The following is a 20,839-nucleotide window of genomic DNA, read 5'->3' as shown; positions in this document are numbered from 1 at the left end:
AAAAAAATATTTGTTTCTCCTGCTATAAATATTGTCTTGGTTTCAGGTAACTCAAACTAGGAACCTGAGATTCATTCATGACTTCTCCCACTCCCACACTTTCTTGCACCAACAGTCCCAAGTATGGCAGTGTTTACCCTAATATTGGTCTTGAGCTTATCTCCTTTGGACTACCCTCATTATTTTCCTTCTCAACCACAGCAACAGCATCCTGACTGGTCTGGCTGCCTCATCTCTATTTCTTCTCTTTACCTCAGCCCTCCATGTGAAATTCATCCAGACTCCATTGCTCCTCACCACCCTGACACCCCCCTCCTGGTCTGCCACTTCCATGCCAGCCATTCTCAGTCTTTTCTTTAAAACAGCAACCAGAATGATCCTTTAAGAACCTAAATCATTCATGTCATCCCTCTATTCAGAAGCTTCTAGTGGCTTCCCACCTCATTCAGAGTAGGTCCTTGGGATGGTCTAGAAGAGCATTCATGACCATCCTTTGCTACTGTTTTCCTTACACATTCTTGTCTACCACACTGGCCTTGTCATTCAACCCAAGATATATTCCATTCTCTGGCTTGTGAACTTGCTGGTCCCTTTGCCCCGTTCCTTAGAAATATGTGTCCTGGCACTGCCACCCCTCCAAGTCATTACTCAAATCCTCAGCAAGGCCCCATCTCAACAACCATACTATACAGATTGTGCAACACCTCAAACCACCCATGTTAGCCTTCTCTCCATGTTTAATTTTTATCCACAGTGCTGTTCACCTTCTGATATACCATAGAATTTACTTACATCTTTGATTTGTCTTCCCATACATATAAGCTCTAGGAGGCTGCAAATTTTATCTATTTTATTCATTGTTGAGTCCTCTGCTTAAAATAACAAGAACTAAGTAGATATTTTTTAAATAAGTGAATGAGCATCATCTGGGGAGCATTTAAAAAACACTGTTGTGCAAATTCCACCTCAGACCTATTGAATAAGAACCTTAGGGTGTGGGGTCCAGAAGTTGATATTTTGACAAGGTCCTGGGCTTCAGAGCCATTGATACCACAGAGAGATTTTTTTAAACCATAGATCCCCAGCTTAAAACCTTTTAACAGCTCTCCATTTTCCTATGGGGTTATGCCTAAACTACTTAAGGTGACTCTGCAAATCAGGCCTCAGGAGACTTTTCAGCCTGTGTCCTCCCACCCATTCACCGTCCCCCTGCATGCCCCCTAGGCAAACATGTGTGTTTTCTCTAGTGTGTCTTCATTGTGCACATGCCTTTTCTCTGCCAAGAATGTTTTCTTTCCACTCTCTGTCTGGTGAGTTGCTCATGGGGCAAGTTTTGAATCAAATATCAGTGGTTAAATACAATTTTCCCATATACCCTGGTTTCTACACAACCATCCCAGTAATTAAGAGTTACTTTTATTGTACATTATATATCCTATTCATATCATATTCCATTATAATTAGACTCTAAACTCCTAAAAGATTTATAAAGACATCCTCAACATCTAGCAAATTATTAAATACTAGAGGCCCAGTACAGAAAATTTGTGCACTCAGAGGGGTGGGGGAGGAGGGGGTCTCTCAGCCAGACCTGTGCCCTCTCGCAGTCCAAGAGCCCTCAGGGGACGTCTGACTGATGGGGAGTGGGCCTAAGCCGGCAGTCGGACATCCTTAGCACTGCTGCGGAGGAGGGAGAGGCTTCCCCACCACTGCTGCGCTCACCAGTCGTAAGTCCGGCTCAGGGCTTCTGGCTGAGCGGCGCTCCCCCTGTGGGAGCGCATTGACCACCAAGGGGTAGCTCCTGCATTGAGTATCTGCGCCCTGGTGATCAGTGCACATCATAGTGACCGGTCTTTCTGCCATCAGGCCAAAACCAGCTCTCCAACATCCCCTGAGGGGTCCCAGATTGCAAGAGGGTGCAGGCCAGGCCAAGGGACCCCACCGGTGCACGATCAGGCCGGAGAGGGACACAGGAGATTGGCCAGCCGGGGAGGGAGCACAGAAGGGCTCCAGGGTGTATCTGACCCATCTTGCTCAGTCCCGGCTGGACGCCAGCAGCAAGCTAACCTACCAGTCAGGTTGTCTGCCCCCTGGTGGTCAGTGCATGTCATAGCGAGCGGTTGAGCAGCTTTAGCATATCATTAGCATATTACACTTTGGTTGAACAGCCAACCGGACAACTGGACACTTAGCATATTAGGCTTTTACTATATAGGATAGCTCTTTAGTTAATGTACCAAAACAAAAATTTGATATGAGCTACCTTTATTGGATTTTTCTGTGTGTGTGTGTGTGTGTGTGTGTGTGTGTGTGTGTGTGTTTGGCACTGTGTCAATATTTATTCAACATGTGAATGAATATATAAATGAATACATAAAATCTACAAATGAGATACAACATATTGTTTCATTGAATCCCTATGAAGAAAAAAATCCATTATTATGCATATTAAGAATTTGAGACAATGTGAATACACAATTAAGCACAGTAAATAAGCAAAAATATTTAAAATAGTTTAAAATGGCCAACAATAATCCTAATCCTATTCTCTCTAGGCATTTTTAGTTATCTTAAATGCAAAATAGTTAAAATCCTATGACAAATGTATGAGTGTGTGTGTAGTATAGTGTATATATAAAGAAAGAAAAGAGAAAGGAATAACTTTTTGCTTAATGAGATATAATAAAAATATTATTTTTGTACTTTTGGAGTGATTTTAAAGATTTAAGAGAGAAATATTGAGTATATGTGTCTTAAAGCTATGAAATAACTTTATAGCCAAACTCTTAACTTATGCCTTCATTTTCACTGTGTGCATACTGTATATACATGTTTTCTTTTTTTTCAAATCTTTATTGTTGAAAGTTTTACATATGCCCCCTTTGCCCCCATTGACCTCTTCTAGCCCACCTCCACCCCATGCCCCAGGCCTCCACCACCCTATTGTCTGTGTCCATGGGTTATGCATATATGCATATAACTTCTTTGGTGATCTCTTCCCTCCTACCTACCCACCCTTTCCTGCCTTCCCTCTGAAATTCGAAAGTCTGTTCCTTGCTTCTATGGTTCTGGATCTATTTTGCTCATCAGTTTATTTTGTTCATTAGATTCCACAAATGAGAGAGATCATGTGAGACTTGTCTTTATCCAACTGGCTTATTTCACTTAACATAATACTCTCCAGGACCCTACATGCTGTCTCAAAGAGTAAGAGATCATTCTTTTTTATTGCTGCATAGTATTCCATGGTGTAAATGTACCACAACTCCTTTATCCACTCATCTACTGATGGGCACTTGGGCTGTCAGATCTTAGCTATTGTAAATTGTGCTGCTATGAACAAAGAAGTGCATACATTCTTTCTGATTGGTGTTTTGGGTTTCTTAGGATATATTCCTAGAAGTGGGATCACTGGATCAAATAGTAGTTGCATATTTAATTTTTTGAGGAAACTCCATACTGTTTTCCACAATGGATACACCAGTCTGCATTCCCAACAGCAATGTACTAGGATTTCCTTTTCTCCATGTCCTCACCAGCACTTTTCATTTGTTGATTTGTTGATGGTAGTCATTCTGACAGGTCTGAGGTGATACCTCATTGTCATTTGAATTTGCATCTTTCTGATGATCAGTGACTGAGCATTTCTTCATATGTCTCTTGTCCATCTGTATGTCCCCTTTGGAGAAATGTCTAGATGAGTGGTTCTCAACCTGTGGGTGGCGACCCCTTTGACGGTTGAATGACCCTTTCACAGGGTCGCCTAAGACCATCCTGCATATCAGATATTTACATTACAATTCATAACAGTAGCAAAATTACAGTTATGAAGTAGCAACGAAAATAATTTTATTGTTGGGATCACAACATGAGGAACTGTATTTAAAGGGCCAGAAGGTTGAGAACCACTGGTCTAGATCCTTTGCCCATTTTTTAATTGGATTGTTTGTCTTCCTTTTGTTAAGTTGCATGAGTTCCTTATATATTTTGGATATTAAAACTTTATCAGATGTATCAATGCCAAATATGTTCTCCCATACAGTGTGTTCCCTTTCCATTTTCTTGATGGTTTCTTATGCTGTGCAGAAGCTTTTTATTTTGATGTAGTCCCATTTGTTTATTTTTCTCCTTAGTTTCCTTTGCCCTAGGAGTATCTGTAAACATATTGCTATGAGAGTTGTCTGGGATTTTGCTGCCTGTGGTTTCTTCTAGGATTTTTATGGTTTCATGACTTAGATTTAAGTCTTTTATCCATTATGAGTTTATTCTTGTGTATTGTGTAAGTTAGTGGTCTAGTTCCATTTTTTTTTTTTTATGTATCTGTCCAATTGTCACAAAACCATTTATAGAAGAGACTGCCTTGACTCCACTGTATACTCTTGACTCCTTTGTCAAATAATGGCTTTGGTCGATTCCTGGGATCTCTGTTCTGTGCCATTCATCTATATGCCTCTTCTTATGCCAGTACCAAGATGTTTTGATTATAGTGGCTTTGTAGTATTATTTGATATCTGGTCTTGTGACCCCTCCAACTTTATTCTTTCTCAAGATTGCTGTGGCTATTTGGTATCTTTTTTGGTTCCATATAAATTTTTGAAGTATTTGTTTTAGATTTGTAAATATGACATTGGTGTTTTAATAGTGATTGCATTGAATCTGTAGATTGCTTTGGGTAGTATGGACATTTTAATGATATTAATTCTACCAATCCATGAACATGGTATATTCTTCTATTTGTTTATATCTCCCTCTATCTCCTTTTTAAATGTCCTGTAGTTTTTCAAGTACAAGTATTTTACATTCTTGGTTAAGTTTATTCCTAAGTATCATAAAAAAAACTTTTTTAGCATTGGTAAATGGGATTGTTTGTTTAGTTTCTCTTTCTGAGAGTTCACTATTGGTGCATGAAAATGCCATCGATTTCTGGGTGCTAATTTTGTATCCTAAAATGTTGCCAAATTAATTTATTAAATGGTAGAGTCCTTATGGTTTTCTATGTACGATATCATGTCATTTGTGAATAATGATAGTTTACTTCCTCCTTTCCAAATTAGATGCCTTTTATTTCTTCTTCTTGTCTGATCATTGTGGCTAGGACTTCCAGTACTATCTATATCTCTATATATAAAGACCTAATATGCAAAGTCTCCCCTTAGGAATTCAACCAACTGGGAGTTCGATCGCTTGCTATGACGTGTGCTGACCACCAGGGGGAGGCACGGAATGAAGGAAGCCCTGGGTGGCAGCCAGCAGCTGGGGAAGGAAGGCCCCAGCCAACAGCTGGCAGCCACTAGGGGCCCTACCCATGCACGAATTTCATGCACTGGGCCTCTAATGTTGAATAAGAGTGGTGAAAGTGGACATTCCTGTCTTGCTCCTGGTCTTAGGGGAAATGGTTTTAGATTTTGTCCATTGAGTATGATATTGGGTGTAGGTTTGTCATATATGGCCTTTATTATATTGACATATGATCCTTCCATTCCCACTTTGCTGAGAGTTTTCATCAAAAATGGGTGTTAGATTTTGTCAAATGTTTTTGCTGCATCTATTGCAGTGGTTCCCAACCTTTTCTTAGCCATCTCCCACCTAAGCATCTCTAAAATCCTGATGCCCCCCTGTGACATATAATTCTTATTCAAAAAATGAACTCCTATTCACATGGAAGAAGCCTAAAAGGCCATTAACTTAGTCTAGACAAACCTCCAAAGAACAAAGCATCCATGAAAGACAAAAATAAAAGAACAAAAGGACAGTTGAAGTACTGAGGAAGAAATTACTAAGAAATTGTTAAAAATCTATAATAATAAAAGCATAATATGCTAATTAGACCAGACAGCCAAACAACCTTCCAGACGTCATTCTGGATGTCCTTCCAGATGAAACCGTGGCAGTGATGGCCGAGGTAGAGGCGGTAAGGGGTGATCAGGCAGGCAGGCAGGAGAGCAGTTAGGAGCCAGTGGTCCCAGATAGTGAGAAGGATGTCCTACTGCTGGTTTAAGCCCAATCCCATGGACATCCGGCAATCAGACATCCCCCAAGAGGTCCTGGGTTGTGAGATGGTGCAGGCCTGATTGAGGGATTCCCCAACCCCCCTCTCCATACACGAATTTTGTGCACTGGGCCTCTAGTAATAATTATAATATGAAGTGATATGAAAAAATAGCAAATAAAATTTCAAAACATATAATAGAGAACTGAGATGTATAAATATGTCACAATATATATTTATATACTGTATAGGAGGCCCTCAGAACCATAAGAAATGCAAAAAATTCACTGTTAATCACTCATTCTCAAATTGCCCCCCATAAAAATCAAATTGTCTCCCTGTGGAACCACTGGTCTATTGATATGATCCTGTGATTTTTGCCTTTCAGTTTGTTTATGTGATGTATCACATTTATTTGACTTGCAAATACTGTACCAGCCTTTCATCCCTGGAATAAATTCCACTTGGTCATGGTGTATGATCTTTTTCATGTATTGCTGGATCAGATTTGCTAATATTTTGTTGAGGATTTTAACATTTATAGTCATCAGGGATATTGGCCTCTAATTCTCTTTCTTGGTTGTGTCTTTATCTGGTTTTGGAATTAGGATAACTGGCCTCATAAGAAAGGGTTGAAAGTGTTCCTTCCACTTGAATTTTTTGGAATAGTTTGAGGAGGGCACGTATTAGTTGTTCTTTGAAGGTTTGGTAAAACTCCCCTGGGAAGCCATTGGACCATGGCTTTTGTTTGCTGGGATTTTTTTTTTTTGGGGGGGGGGGGGGGGGTTATTGCTTCTAATCAGTTGTCATTGGCCTATTCAGGTTTTCTGATTCTTAGTGATTCAGTTTTAGAAAATTTTTTTAGGAATTTGTCCATTTCATCCACATTTTTCAGCTTGTTGGCATATAGTTGTTCACAATATTTCCTTACAGTCCTTTGTATTTTTATAGTGTCAGTTGTCACTTCACTGCTTTCATTTCTGATTTTATTTATTTGGGTCCTCTTTCTTTGTTTCTTAATGAGTCTGGCTAATAGTTCATCAATCTTGTTTATCTTTTCAAAGAACAAGCTCTTGGTTTCATTGATTATTTGTATTGTTTTTTTAATGTCTGTGTCATTTATTTCTCCTCTAATCTTCATTATTTTCTTCCTTCTACTTACTCTGGGTTTTTCTTTTTGTTCTCCTTCAAATTCTTTCTAAGTTGTAGGGTTAAATAGTTTATTATTAATTTATCTTTTTTTATTAGGTAGGCCTGTAGTGCTATGAACTTCTCTCTCATGACTGCTTTTGCTGTGTCCCACAGATTTTGGGTTGTTTTGTTTTCATTTGCATTTGTTTCCAGGAAGTTTTTATTTATTTCTTAATCTCATTGGTAGCCCATTCATTGTTTAATAACACGCTATTTAGCCTCCATGTTTTTTAATGTGTTTGAGTGATTTTATTGTTTATTTCTAATTTCATTCCATTGTGATCTGAGAAGATGCTTGATATTATTATTTCAGTCTTCATTAACTTGTAGAGACTTGTTTTGTGTCCTAACATGTAGTCTGTCTTTGAGTATGACCCATGTGCACTTAAAAGGAATGTATATTCTGCAGCTCTGTGGGGGAATGTTCTATAAATGTCTATTAAATTCATCTGATCCAATGTGTCCTTTAGAGTCTCTGTTTCCTTGTTGAGTTTTTGTCTAGAATATCTATCCAATGATGTCAGTGGGATTTTCAAGTCCCCTACTATGACTATATTGCTGCTCATCTCTCTAGAAGTTTTTTTTAAATCTATTTAGGTGCTCCTATATTGGGTGCATATATGTTTACCAGGGTTATATCCTCTTTTTTGATCAATCCCTTTAGTATTAAATAGTGACCTTTATTGTCTTTTGTGATGGCCTTCATTTTGAAGTTTATTTTGTCATATGAGTATTGCTACCCCAGCTTTTCTTTAATTTCCATTTGCATGGAAAATTTTTTCCATCCTTCACTCTCATCCTATGTGAGTCTTTTGTTCTGAGATGGGTGTCTTGTAAACAGCAAAATTGGGTCATTTTTTTTTTATCCATTCAGCTAACCTATGTCTTTAATTGGAGCATTTAGTCCATTTACATTTAAGATTATTATTGATAGGTACTTATTTATTGCCATTTTAATTTCTTATTCTTATGTTTCTCTCTGTATATATTTATATATTTCTTCTCATTACAAAAGTCCCTTTAGCATTTCTTGCAGTGATGGTTTGGTGGTGATTAACTCATTTAGTCTTTTTTTTGTCTGGGAAGCTCTTTATTCCACCATCTGTTTTTGAATGATAACTTTGCTAGATATAGAAATCTTGGTTTCAGATCCTTGCTTTTCTTTACCTTGAATACTTCATGCCATTCCTATCTGGCCTATAGAGTTTTTGATTAAAAAAAAATCAGCTGACAGCCTTATGGGAGCTCCTTTGTAGGTAACAAAATGCTTTACTCTTGCTGTCTTTAAGCTTCTCTCTTTGTCTTTAATTTTTGTCATTTTAATTATGATGTGTCTGGTTGTGGTCCTGTTTGGCTTCTTCTTGCTTGGGACTCTGTGCCTTTTGAACTTGTGTGACTTTTTCCTTCACCCAGTTAGGGAAGTTTTCTGCCATTATTTCCTCAAACAAGTTCTCGAGCACTTGTTCACTTTCTTCCCCTTCTGGTACTCCTATAATGTGAATATTATTACATTTCATGTAATCCCACTGCTCCCTTAAACTGTCCTCCTGTTTTCTAATTGTTTCTTTTTTGATTATCTGATTAATTTTTTCTACCCTGTTTTCTAATTCACTAATCTAATCCTTGGCCTCCCCTAATCTACTATTTATTCCTTCTACTATGTTCTTTCTTAGTGCTATGTCATTCTTCATAGTTACTGTACTTTTTCTCATGCTGTTGAGCACCTTTGCTGTCATTATTCTGAACTCTGTGTCTGATAAATTTCTTATCTCCATTTCATTTATCTATTCTGGAGAATTCTCTTGTTCTTTCATTTGGGGTGCTTTTTTTGTCTCCCCATTTGGCTGCCTGTTGGGGTTGGTGTCTGTGTACTAGGTAGATCTGCTACGACTCCCAGTCTCTACTGCAGGGCAATGTCAGATACTGTTTGTGACTGGCTCTGAGTACCTTGCTTGGAGCTATCAGCAATCCACAGCTGTGGCTCCCTCTGCTTGGGCTGGGTGCCTTTGAAAAGGACCAAGACGTGCACCAGTGTCTGCTCTTCCTAGTCTGGGGCCCATAAGTAGATCAGGCATAGACTCTAAGCCTCCAGAGATCCTTCTCTGTCTGCACTCACATTGACACTCAGTCTTGATTAGCTCATGCTACCAAGCACAGGGTGGGTTGTGGGGTCTTCCAGCATGGTGGACAACTGCCTTTCCACCAGACAAAAACCACCTGGATAACAAAGTTCCACCGGAGTAAGATTTCCTCTACAGCATGATGGAATGACTTAGCACTGGAAACTGGTGGCTGCTCACCAAGCTCCAACCCCAGAGCCCCCAACCCTGGACTGTCCTCGCACAGCTCCAGTCCACTCTGCCTTCTCTCTTTCAGAGCCCCAGGTGAGTGGATACACACCAAATTTGGTACATTGGCCCTTTAAGAGGGTGCTGCATTTCCAGCTGTCTCTAGCTAGCAGACAGCAACCCTGCTGCTTTTCACGGCCAGATGTTACGTAGGCACCTTTCTTGGTTCTGGTGCTCTAGGCTGGGGAACCCAGTTTGGAGTTTAGACCCCACAATTCTTGGTGGGTAACCACCACAGCTGCGATATCCCTCCAGAACTTCAGCTGCTGTCTGTAGGAGCCAGACCAGCCCTTTCAAGCCTCCGTACTTCCTACTAGTCTCTAGGAGGTCTCCACTTTCCATCTTTGGTTATCAGGGTTCTCTCTAGCTAGTCTTCAGTTGATTTCTGTAATTTAGTTGTAATTCCAGTTTGGTCCTGGGAGAGAGTCAGTGAGACTTCCACCTACTCTCTGTATATACTTTTTAAGTATATAGTTTGGTCACTGTTGTTATAATTAACTTTATAGTCATTCTCCTTTCCATTGAGTCACTCCTCTATTCTCTTTTACTAGCTTCATATTCTCATCTTTTCCTTAAAATATGGATCCTCACCAAAATCTGTATATCAGTTTTCTTGCTGTCTTCTGCTTCTGAATTTTCTTGAATATTCAGTAGAGCAGCTCAATTCCTGCACATACAGAGATAGATACACACATACATGTAAGAAGTGTGTGTTTTCTGTCCTAGTCCTAAAAAGAGAGCACAAATTACCCATTTTTCTCTTACTGTCAATGGCCCACCGTCTTCTCATCCCCTAAATTTAACCTCTGCTACTCACTTTCAGTACATTATCTCTTAGGCACATTATTTAAAAAAAAAAAAAATTAAAGGAAGACTTTCTAAGTGACATCTCCAATGTACTCATTTCTAAACAAATAAGATTTTCTCTTTCTTTTTCTCCTAATCCTAACCTTCTCCAGATTTAACCTCTTTCTGTTCTCTGATCCTATCTTCTATTTCTTCTTAATGGACCTTGATTCTGTTTTCACCCCTTCTTTCTCTCTCTCTCTCTCTCTCTCTCTCTCTCTCTCTCTCTCTCTCTCTCTCTCTCTCTCTCCACACACCTTCTCTCTGTTAATATTCTAGTCTTTCTTAATTATTTAAAAATAAGAACTGTGAAAAACACCTGCCTGATCCCCTGGGCTGAGCTCTCTTTGCTGTTTTCTCTCCACTACTTCACTGTCTGCAGTTGGTGAGTAATGAGTTTTTCCTTGCTGCCTGAGTCCTCACTATTTTTAATGCAGAGGTCACGGATTGCCAGCTAAATTCCAGGCTTGGTGCCCATCACCATCATGGTTCTCCTCTGCCTGCTGACATGCAGCATCAACCTCTTGCTGTCTACCTCCCTGAAGGACACAGTATAGGTTCCTGTGAGGCTTTGCTTCTTTGGGTCCCTTTCCTGCTTCTGTGATGATCTTTTCTCTTCCTACCCTTCTTCACCTTGCCAGACCATTGAGAGCTTTTGAGAAAGCCTGTGGCCATGTAAGTGTTCAACACACTCTGTGTCCCCTTCTCAAGTCTTGGTAATTTCTCCTTTGTTCTTTGTTGATACTCCTCAAGAAAAACTCTTAGAAGGTGGCAGTTATCCCAAATCTCCCTGCAATCTTTATGCTAGCACCATCCGTACTTTCTGTGTGCTAATGTCTTCTGTCCTTACCTCAAACTTTACATGTCTAAAACTTATCTTTTCTCTTCCTCACCCCCTTTAATATAGATCTGTCCTAATTTCTGTTTGTCATTCATCTTTTGACTTAAGTCCCAAGCCTCTGATCATCTCACTGTTCCTCCCCTTTATTTGCCCTTCACAGCCAATCAGACTTTGCATCCTGTTGACTTTTTCTTCCCTGTCCTAGTGTAAACCTTCTTATCTTATCCTTTACTGCTTCCTGTCTTCCTGCCTTCAGTCTCTCCTTTTCAATACACACAACACAACCTGGACTTTTCTCAAAGCCCATTTTCGTTATGTCACTCTGCTCAGAATCTGCAGTGATTCTGCATATAATTCTTCCTAGTTTTCCAGGCTTCCCTCACCCACCTTACAGATTCCCTGGACAGTGGTCCCTCCCCCTCTCTTCTTTTCTGCCTGTTCATGAATGCTTTTTTTTCTTCCTATATAAAATGTTTCCCCTCCTTCTCTTCATCTAGCCACATCTGCCCATTCTTCCTTTCCTCATTCATTTATGAGTACATCTTACACAGGTCTGCTTTTTCATTGCTTATTCTACTTAATTATCAAGATGTACAAAATGAGAGCCTGAAGATAGCAAATCCCAGTTTCTGTGGCATGTTGTCCTATGCTCTTTCCTGGCCAGGCCTTGGATCTTCATCTGTTTCTCTCTGGTGATTATAACAGTATTTGGAGCAGATGTCCTTAATAAATACATCTTGTTGATGAGCAGTCAAAACAGGGTACATTCGCCCTAACCGGTTTGGCTCAGTGAATAGAGCATCGGCCTGCGAACTGAAGGGTCCCAGGTTCGATTCCGATCAAGGGCATGTACCTTGGCTGCGGGCACATCCCCAGTAGGGGGCGTGCAGGAGGCAGCTCATCGATGTTTCTATCTCTCTATCCTCCCTTCCTCTCTGTAAAAAATCAATAAAATATATAAAACAAACAACAACAACAAAAAAAAAACGGTACATTCAAGGAACTGGTATATTGTTGCATTGCAACAAATGATAACGTTGAAAAGGAGCTAAATTAAAATCAAACTTCCATTTTGATAATCATTATACTAACAACCATTTGGAATCTTGCCCTTCTTAGTGGGTTTCTCCATGACAGAGGCCTTAGATTCCTTTACTGGTATATATCTTGCTTTTCTCATTTACAAAGTAAAAGGGTTTATTGATTCAGCCATTCAACAATCATTTTATGACTACCTATGATGGGAACCTGTTAATTTCTAAGGCCCCCTTCAATTGTATAATAGCAATAACATTTTCTAAAGACAAAAACATTATTTGATCATCAGGCCACACAGAGTTTTTGTTTGTTTTTTTTGTCTTGTGTGTTTTTTTTAATTTTCTTTTTGCCATTACAGGCTTTTTTCATACCCCTTCTTTTTTGTGTGTTCTATCTTCATTTCTAATCCAAGGTTAGGCACCTATGCTTTGGGCTCACTATACTTTTAAAATCAGCCCAGTGGAATATAGAATAAAAAGATTCTGTCTGCATTCTATGATAGACCAAATCATGAAATGATAGAAAGGCAGGATCTTACAAATTCTTTTCAGGAGTTAAAATGTCCTATTGCATTGATTTTCTGTTATAAGATATTGACTTATTTCAATATCCTTGACAGATTTTTTTCAGATAAAGGTTCTATGATAATAAATCAACTTCTACGAGACTATCCTTCCTACCAGACTATCAAAATTGAGATAATTTATATAAATACCAGGATTTGAGATAAACTTGCAAAATAAGTTTCATGGTCCTTCAATGCCTGATGGTTTCCTATTGAGACAGACTTTCTTTGCAGATCTTTTAATGCAGCAGTTTCAGTAATTTCTGCCGGTCACAATCATTGTGTGCTCACAGCATGTGTGACTCTATTTTAAGCCCTTGGGGTTTGTGGTAATAGTCACTTAGGTGTGTTGGACATAGTTTTACCCATCAAGTTGTCTTGTCCAGGTGGGATTACAAAGGAACTGAGAATTTTCCTATTAGTCCTTACATTGCTCTTGGACTTACAACTTTGCAAATTCTTATCTTGTAAGAAAGTATGAGGCAGTGATTGGCCTCCCTGTTCAGAATAGACAAGGGTGTCTGTGAGGCCTCCAGTCCCTCAGAGGTGTCCTGTAACAGCATTCTACAACAGCTGTTCTGTTTTAAGACTCAGTGCTCTCAACAAATTCCAGACGCCCCTTGGCTGCAGTAGTTGCTAAACGGTGACTTCAGGCTTCACTTGGTTCAGGCCTCAAGGGGGCTGAGCCAAACCTGACATGACTTACTGTTCAGGCAACAAGTTCCGAAGAGAAAGAAAACATTTCAAATACCAACTACTGCTGCTTTATTCTGAAGAAACTGGCTTTAGAGGAGCAACTCTTCCAGGCGGTCTTGATTCCGGCTTCATTTACTTTGACAGCATTCTAGTTTTCTGGCCTTTTTTGTTGTGGGGAGACAGCTGACTCAATGCTTTTGAATAATTTTAGTGTGTGATACTTAACTTTTAAGTAGAAAATATTATCACATGATAAGAGGAGAAAACAACATTAAGGAGTATTTTAAAACTATATATTTTATATGTGGCTTTAAATTAAATTTTATTTAAACATAATATATTTTAACTGAATATGAGACTCGCAAGTATATATTGGAGTTGTTGATTTACTTATTTATAATAATTTCTTTACTTTCTTAAAAAGGAAATCCTGAGTACGCATTTACATATTTAAATATTAGTAATAATTAAACTATCCTAAGGTAAGTTTCACAAGCTTAATGATATGAGTTCCCAGAATAATGTAACTGGTAACAAATATAACTACAACTGACTATGCCATATTTTATTTTATAATTATTTTAATTATTTTAATTATTTTAACCATTTTAAGTGTACAATTCAGTGACATTAAATATATTTTTGTTGTACAAACATTGCCACTACCCATTTTCAGAACTTTTTATCATCCCAAACAGAAGATCTGTACCCATTAGATAATTCCTCATACCCCACCCCCTATTATACTTCCTGTAATCTAGGTAACTCATATAAGTGGAATTATACAATATCTGTCCTTCATGTCTATCTTATTTCATGTAGCATAATGTTTTCAAGTCTGTTCCATATTGTAGCATATGTCAGAATTTCATTTCTTCTTAAGGTTGAATAACATTATTCCATTGAATATTTTGTAGAGGAGGGATAAAGTCCTCTTTGATCTCTTAGGGTCTCTGGCTGGGTCTAAAAATTAAACTGACAAATTAGTAGGAGAAGCATACAAATTTATTTGTATATATTGTATATGGTAGGAATCTTCATAAGAAAATAAAGGCCCAAAGAAATGGTTAGTGGTTAACCTGAATGGTGTTTTTGTGTGTGTGTTTTCTTTTGGGTTAATCTTCACCCGAGAATATTTCTTCCATTGATTTTTTTGAGATAGTGGGAGGGACGGGAGGAGAGAAGGAGGGAGGGAGAGAGAGAGTAAGAGAGAGAGAAAGAGAGAGAAATAGATGTTAGAGAGACACGTCAATTGATTGCCTCCCTCATGTGCCCTGACCAAGGCTGGGGATCCAACCTGCAATACAGGTACAGTCCCTTGACTGGGAATCAAACCTGAGACCCTTTGGTGCGTGGACCCATATTCTAACCACTGAGAAACACTGACCAGGGAACCTGAAAGGTTTTATGCGGGTTTGGTGAAGAGTAAAAAGTCATGGAAAGATGTGATAGGGCAAAGAGTATGAGCTGAGTGTAGTACCCTGGGGAAATTTGGCAAGCCATGTTTGTTAGGATTCTTCTCGGCATTCATGCTGTTTCACTCTGGGTATAGATGAGAAGGGCTGGAGAAGGTGGGAGAGAACACCTCTTCTGCCACTTACTCCAAACTGCTTTAGCTTAAAATATTGGGGTAGTGTGTCCTGAACCCCACATTTTGTGATCCATTCATCTGCTGATGGACACTTGTGCTGTTTCACCTTTGGCTGCTGTGAGTAGTGCTGCAGTGTACATTGGCGCACATGTTTCTGCTTCAGTGTTGTTCTGTTTAGAATCGTGCCTCACTCTCTTTTTTTACAATAGGAAATATTAAGTATTTCTCTCCAGTGTGGTCCAGGATTGGCTCTTTTGCTCTTTTCAGATGAAATAATACTTTCATGGGTATGAGCTTCTTATTTGAAGGTCTAGGTTGATAAGATGGAGAGTTGTGTAAGTCTTCATGCCTCATTGCAAACACCATCTTAACAGGCCCATTCACAGCACCTAAAAATGATGAAGTAAATATGAAGAGAGAGCTCATTAACCCTCCTTTAGAAAAGGCTGAGAGACTGTGAGAGAAGTATTTGTGTCACTGTGATGTTTTGCTTGTGAACAAAAGATTTCACTATTTTCCAGGAAGTTTGCCTCCCAGACGCTGTCAGTCATGAATCTTCCTGGGGCCTCAGCCACTTGAACCTTTGTGTCCAGGCTGTGGAACTGCAGACCAAATGGCCCAGGGGAGTACGTGCAGGGGTTTCTGAAGTTCCCTGAAGAACTGCAATCCTCTGGGAGCTTGGCTGTCAGGCTACTAGCCCCCATGTGTGAGCCTGGCAGATATCAGGCGGAAGGCAGTAGAGGGAGTCAACAGATTTGGGGTTTTTTTCTCTTAATTTCTATGTTTGAAAAACATGAAACTATATTTGGTTTGTGCTTAGGTCTGTTGGACTTGGTGAATGTGTTTTTGTTGTCCCTGGTTTCCAGTTAGGAAAATATACTATTTTGCTCCCAACGTTGAATGAAGGTGGTGGTCTTGGCTCCATATCATCAAATATTAATACATTAACAATAACTGAGTCTATAATAAGGAACTGTGACCTTTCAAATGATCTGAACTGTCTCCTGTATGTCACATTTTACTTTTTTAGAGAAGTGCTAATTCACGTTAAGTCCGCCTGAGAGATTTGTTTAATGAGCAGATTTAACGGATGATTATCCTTCTCAATTTTTTTAAAGGAAGGGCTTCTTGTGATGTCCCTCTGCTATTTGGCACAGGAACACAGAGGGGTCTTTTAAAAATTACCCCTGCAGGGTCACTGGGACCCAAGCTGTTTGCTTCATTAAACCCTGGTGGCTTCTTTAGAGCCAGCCCCTTCCAAAAGCCCTGACACAATTGTATCTAAATTAGCATCTGACTGACCCCCTTTCTCTCCTTTTTTCAAGCCCCAGCTGACAGGGATTGGCAAAAGATGCTAATTGGTTGGGCCTGGCTCAGAACAATAGACTTGCCAAGTTGACAAAAGGACTGATGTTTCTTTCAATATGCACCCAGATTCACATAAGTACCTCTTTTAATTACCAGGAATTATTGTAATGCCTGGTCAATGGAATAATTGACCCTAGTCAGCTAGTGCTTACTCTGTAATAAATAATGGCCCAGGCCTGTCAGAGTAGCAGGTACTAGGATGATTTGTGGGACTAGAAAGAGGTCTTCTCAGCCAGCCTTCTGTGATGTACTGAGGAGCCCAGTGGGAGTCCAGGAGAGGGGACTAATTTGAGCTTCACCGTAAGGGAATGTGCTGAGAGCCCTTAGAATTTATCCTCAGAATCATAAAGAAACGAGTTAGTAGTTTAAAGAAGTAAATTGGCAGCTTGGCAGCTTAGGACTCCTGGTCAGTGACAGGTCAGCCAGCTCCAGCACAGGGAGAACATTCCAAAGCATTTGCTTCCACACTTAATAACACAAGTCCATGTCCAGCCTATATACTTCAGTTCCCCCTTTAAAAAAAAACATTTTTATTTCAAATGTTAAGGTAAATGAGCTCACAACCTAATGTTACCTCATTCTTTATTATCACAAATCTTATATATCTTACAAATAATTTTGTATAGTATTAAGGTTCTTGGAGAATTAGTTTTAAAAATTTAAGTCGAGAAGGGATGGGAGGGGATGGGATTCACTACATAGCAAAAGTCTACTTTGCAGCTAACATTCTAATCCTAATCAATGTTAATATTATAAACTAGCATTCCTCCTCTCCACCCCCATTATAATATAGAGTGGGCACTACTTTCTGCTTAGCATTTCACGTGGAGCCTTCCTTTATGATTGTACAACCCAATCTGAGTAGGATGTATTTGTGAAACCTCTGAACCGCTGCGCTGGGTAACCTTGTGGACTGAACTGGGCCCCCTCCCAACTTAGCTGCATTCAACCTTTGGACTCTAAGCAAGTTACTAAAATGCCTAAGCTAAAGTTTCTGCCCCTAAAAGGGGGGTTGGGGATAAAAATGCCTGCTTCATAAAGTAATTACAGAGATCAATTAAATGGGCTCATCTATTATTCTATTCAATACAGCACCAGGTAAATAGTAGCACTTGCTATGTTATTAGTTATTATCACCCCAAGATTGCATAGCCAGGACATGGTAGGGATATGATGTGTACTGACTGCTGTCTCACTCTTTAAGCCTATGCTCTTCCAGGATGTCCCATTGTCAGGTCCCCTAGAAGTTAAGAGAAAACATGAATACATTAAAAAATGGTAAAAAATAAAATAATACTTTCATCTTTTAAAACAACAGATGACAAAAAAATGTCAGTTAGTATAACTGATTTGTAAATACCATTGTGATCTCCTTGATTAAGAAATTATCTTCCTTTTATAAAACTAGCATGTATTTCTTTCTGGCAAGTCTTTATTGGGAAAGGAGACATTTAAGGTTGTTAGTTCTCATGATAGTTTTTGTCTCCCACAAAGAAAAGATATAGTTTATAAACTAGATTGCCTGGGTGCATGCTAACATCTGAACTGTGGTGTAAAGGTCTTTTAGACTGAGAACATCTCAATCAGAAGTCTGTTTTGTGTTTGTTTATATTTTTGATCTGGTGAATAATTTCAGTGTTAAGAATTAAGTTTTAGGATGTGTGGAAAAACATTTAAAAAATGACTGGCAACCCCCCTCTCTACATTTCTTGAAGTGACTTTAGTCAGGGAATTGATGTAGAATACCAACTCTTTCTGAGCTTCTCCACGAGAAACCTTGGTCTCACCATGGAGAGTGGGCTCTTTAGTAGGACACATTCTGGTTGACCATCAAACGCCAAAGAACTAGACCAGCTTTACTATTAAGCAGTTCTGAGCCCTTGGGCAGATTAGTCAATTGCCCCAGGATCTATTCCCTCAACTGTGAAATGAGGAAATGGAACCAGATGACCTCATAACTCCTCAACAAGTTGACATATGAAATTAACCATCACAACACCAGAGCAAAAGACATTCCGGTCATCTCACTTGATGTTTGTCCTGTGATATATTCATGGCTACCTTCACTTCTTAAAACTCTTCTCTGTTGACATCTAAATTATTTCTTTTGCCTAATTTCCTCCTGTCTCTTTCCATCTCATTTGCTGATTCTCCTTATCCTTTCTGGCCATTAAGTGTAGTGTTCCTTTATGGAGTTCAGTTCAGTGCTTTATGGATTTCTTATCTCTCCCTAGGATCATCCTTCCATTCCCATGCTTCAACCAAATATAAATATTTGCATTGCAAATATAAATCTCTAGCTTTTACCTCTTTCACGAGCACCAGACTGGCATTTCTCAGAACCTGTCACACTTTCCAGCTGTGTTTGCATGATTACTTAAGATTCAACATACTCAAAAATAAGCTCATGGCCTACAACCTATGTGCGTATGAGCATTATTATATATCTTTCTGTTCAAACATGAAACAGAGAATTTTCTTATATTCTTACCACTCCCTGACCTACATATCCATCTTTTTTCAATCCCATCCTTTCCTTCATCGGTATATTTTGCAAATCTACTCCTCTCCACATTCCCACTGCTACCATGCTGATTGTGGCCATCATCACCTTTTGCTCAACTGTAGCAGTTACTCTGGATGATCTCCATGTCATAACTTCCTTCACTCCTATAATATAACCCTTTCACTGCTTAGAAACTTGGTAAGGGTCACAACTACATGAAAAGCAAATCCCAGACTCCTTGGAAGGGCTTCCAAGAGCTCCACAATGGATCCTTTCCCTACCCTCTAACCACCTCTTTCACTGCTGCCTGTGCTAGAGACATGCTGTACATTTTCAAGTTTTGGTTATGCTATTCTCCTTATGGAAGGTCTTTCTTCCTCCTTCCTCACCTGTTAAGATTTGGCTCACTTTTCAAAGATCAAACCCTCATCTTTTGTCAAGGTGTCACTATAACAGGTGCTACTATCTCTGTGGGGTCTTCCAGACTTCCCAGCAAAATTAATCTTTTTCTCTGTGCCCACCCATAGCTCTTGAGTGTTTTTGTTCAAACTGCTGGAAGAACAGTTCTTAAACTACATTATCATTAAAGGGTTGTGTATCAGTCAGGGTCAACCAGTAATACAGAAGCCAGGCTAATTATTTAAAACTAGAGGCCTGATGCACGAAATTCATGCAAGAGTAGGCCTTCCTTCCCCCGGCTGCCAGCACCAGCTTCCCTCTGGCACCCAGGACCTGGGCTGGCTTCCCTCCAGCCCCGGCTTCATTTGGAAGGACATCCAGTCTAATTAGCATATTACCCTTTTTATTATTATAGATAGTGGATTTTAATTCAGAGAATAGGGTGCAGACATGATATAAGGGCTGAGAGAAAACCCAGAGGTGAACCACAACAAAAAGTTCCCACCCTCTTAGGTTGGAGGGCCAAAGGGAAGGGCAGTGGTATCCCAGTGCAGTGGCTGGGTCACTGCAGAGCATGGATCCTGGTGGGGCTGTCCAGCAGGATCAAGAACTGGGGAAACATGGCCACTTCTGGAGACCTCCAGACAGAGGGGAGAAATCCTGGCTTCAATCTTCTTCCCACTCTCTAATCTCAGGCCAGAACCTCTCACTGGCAGAACCCTGCTGGAGCTACCAGAGCATGCAGGCTTCAGGGTCGGGCACTGTAACATGAACAGAGCAGGGGCTACTGAATAAATTTGGGTGCAGAAGAGACCAAGCAGAGGCACGGGTCATATCGGTCTCCCTAACATACTTAGAGCTGCTTAAAAACAGGAACCTCATCTCACTTATTTTGTAACTACAGTGACTAGCACCAAGAAAAATTTAATAAACATTTAGTGGATTGAAATGAACTTTAAAGTTTCCTTCCAAGTCTAAAATTATGCTTTCTCTACCAGTGCATTCTCTCCATTTATCATCATGTTAAAACAAAAACATAAAACATTTCTATGAAATTGTTCTTTATAAAATCATGGATTTTGTGTAATTATTTACTTAAACCCATGCTTTAGTTCAATCTCAACCCTGTTCCTTTATTAACATTTAGCCACTGCTATTTATCAGCTCTGGGTTGGTTCTGAAAACATTCTCCACCAACTGTGAGCCAGATTAAAATACAGGAAGGGAAATGGAGACATTGAGTTAATAAATGCTAACAATGTGAGAGAAAAAGGAAAAAAGGATGTTGCGGGCAGTTTTCACATAACTCACCTTGAATATGCCTTTGAACCGGCTCCTTCCCTGGTCTGTGGCCAGGCTCCCCTGGGCCACGCGGAACAGACCTTCAGGAGTGTCGCAGTGGCCATGGGCAGAGCACGGCAGGTCTGAGGCGGAGGGCTGGGCACCCGTCCCTGCCTGCCT

The 20,839-nt window shown here is 39.7% G+C and overlaps 1 protein-coding gene across 1 annotated transcript in view; it reads left to right on the top strand.

The window, feature by feature from the left end:
- The window catches only part of ATP8A2 (ATPase phospholipid transporting 8A2), a 701,182-nt gene that overhangs the window by 579,920 nt on the left and 100,423 nt on the right, over positions 1 to 20,839 (top strand). The window lies entirely within an intron of this gene.

This window comes from Myotis myotis, unplaced genomic scaffold (genome assembly GCF_014108235.1).
Source record: "Myotis myotis isolate mMyoMyo1 unplaced genomic scaffold, mMyoMyo1.p scaffold_m19_p_3, whole genome shotgun sequence".
Lineage (NCBI taxonomy): Eukaryota > Metazoa > Chordata > Mammalia > Chiroptera > Vespertilionidae > Myotis > Myotis myotis.
Note: the sequence above shows the minus strand (reverse complement) of the source record. Positions and strands in the feature narration are given on the sequence as shown.